Source organism: Solanum tuberosum, unplaced genomic scaffold, assembly GCF_000226075.1.
Source record: "Solanum tuberosum cultivar DM 1-3 516 R44 unplaced genomic scaffold, SolTub_3.0 scf00089, whole genome shotgun sequence".
Classification (NCBI taxonomy): Eukaryota; Viridiplantae; Streptophyta; class Magnoliopsida; order Solanales; family Solanaceae; genus Solanum; species Solanum tuberosum.
The window spans coordinates 1755984-1758316 of NW_006239012.1; positions in this window are offsets into that span (position 1 = coordinate 1755984).

Here is a 2333-nt window from a genome sequence, read left to right on the forward strand (position 1 = left end):
TCATGAAATATATACAACAAACATCGAACATTTGACTTCCTAACTCATAAACATAAGATCATCAACTTATGCAGTCTTACCTACTCTTTCAAATAATTCTAATAACCTCACCTATCTACTATTAAACAAGTGCCTTTACAAGAAGAAGTAATTCATAAACTCAATTTACGAATCAAATATAAATTCAGACTTATCATCAAAGAAAAACTTTTACACTCACAAACAAATTCACATGTATTCACAAAGAACTATAACCTTTCCAACTATGTATATCTCCTCAAAATAATCATTTCTCCTGATAGAATCAACCAAGACTTTATCAGGTTTTAATGTTTGCTAAGGGACGGGTAGAAGAATTATATAATAGTGACTTACACTTTTCTAAGCACTTGAATTTTTTTTCTTTAGACTTCATTACCCATTAATTTCATCACTTTATTTTCTTTCCTTCATCAATAATTTTCATCCCTCTCTTCATAAACTATTTTCACTATTCTTATCAAGAAATTTTTACTTTTTTTCACAATCCAAACAATCGTGACTTGCACTCAAACCAACTCCCTAGTGGGAGGACCAACACTTGACATTTATAAGGGGATTTGAATTTCAAGATTTAAGCAGATACTATTCTGGTAAACTCACTAGACCTTAGCTAGCACATAAAATCATGAAACACTGAACAATACTCTTCGTCAGTTTAACTCATCAGAATAAATAATCACATGCTTTTCAAAAAGCAACAAATTAATTCCATACATTTTTCGTAATGCAACAAGGTAACTCAAAACACTTGACATCATAAAACAAGTGAATATAATTTATATCCATCATGGCCTTGTTGTTGCATAATCACTATACTTGTATGGAATCAATCACACACCTCTCGAAACCATAAGTCTGACTCTTATTAATGTAATACCTTGGATTTTGAGAAGGCCAAGAAAAGGGCCAGTGAGGAACTCACAAGCCAAAACTGGACCATGGAACCCTCCACAGATCCCTTGACGGACCTTGAAGGGGACCACAGTCTATTGGAGGGCTCGTGGTAAGCTCCCCCTAGACCTGCCTCGCAGGAGTCCCTCCCATGGAGGCCTTGATGGCCCGTGGGGAGGAAGACGGCTCGTCCTGGAGCTCGTAGAGGCTTGGCAGTGGCTGCCATGGCTAGCATCTCTCCCACGGAGGCCTTGACGGCCCGTGGAGAGGATGACATGCCATGGTGGTCATCGTCAAGTGTCTCACCAGCAGGGGCCCTTTTTTCCAAGCTACTAGTCAAGGACCACGACTGCCACGACGGCTCGTGAAGGCCTCCATCCAGTGGTTGCGTCAGTTTTAAGTCAGGGTCTTTTGGGTCTTTTCCAAATTATTTTAATTTGATTATATGTCATTTTAACCTTAACCCAAGACCCTATTTAAGTGTTTTTAACCCCAAAATAGGACCCATTCAAGTCATTCTCTCAAATTATTAAAAGAAGAACAAGTGTTCCTCTCAAATATTTCTCTCTCTAGAAGTTGAAGAAGAAAACTAGGGTTTCAAGATCAAGCCTCCTAAACCTCCATTGAATTCAAGCAATTAGCATTGAGGTATGATGGTTTTCATCCATGGATCCCTTTCCTCCATGGAGTCCCCAAATTCTTCAATTTGTAAAGTTAGAAATTCACAATTGAGTTAGGGTTTTTCTTCCATGTTATGGGGTCTCTTAATTATTGATTTAATTGATTGTTTCATGATATTTCAAGCATGAATTGATATAGTTCCTTGATTTTATGATGAATCCCCATGAACCCATGCATGCCCCATGTTTTCTAAGTTATGATGATATAATGCGAGTTGTGGATCTATGAAAGATGATTATATGAAATCATGTATGTTCTCATGAAATTGATGTAAATGTTTTAAGGATGCTTTGAGAGTAAAATATCAATGATTGTTGTTGTTGTTGTGTTGTTGAAAGGATTTCTCATATACACATGAAAGCATGATTATGAAAGGTTTTCTCACATAATAAGGGTTCTTAAGGTTGAAAGGCTTACTCAACTAAAATGAACCAATGATATGGAGCTAATCTAATATTGAGTCAGGTGATGATTACCCATGCCCTACAAAGACTAGGCAAGAGGTGATTACCCATGTCCTAAGATGATAAGACAAGAGGTGAGTACCCATGTCTTATGAAAGTTAAGTTAAGATGAGTCTAATAAACATTTTGTGAATTTATGCTTAGTACCGAGTGGACAAGTGGCGATTACCCATGTCCCATAAACTATGTACCAACATAGGATGTCTAGATAGACAATAGCTAGTGGATACACATAAGCTAGAAGTTCATGGTCTT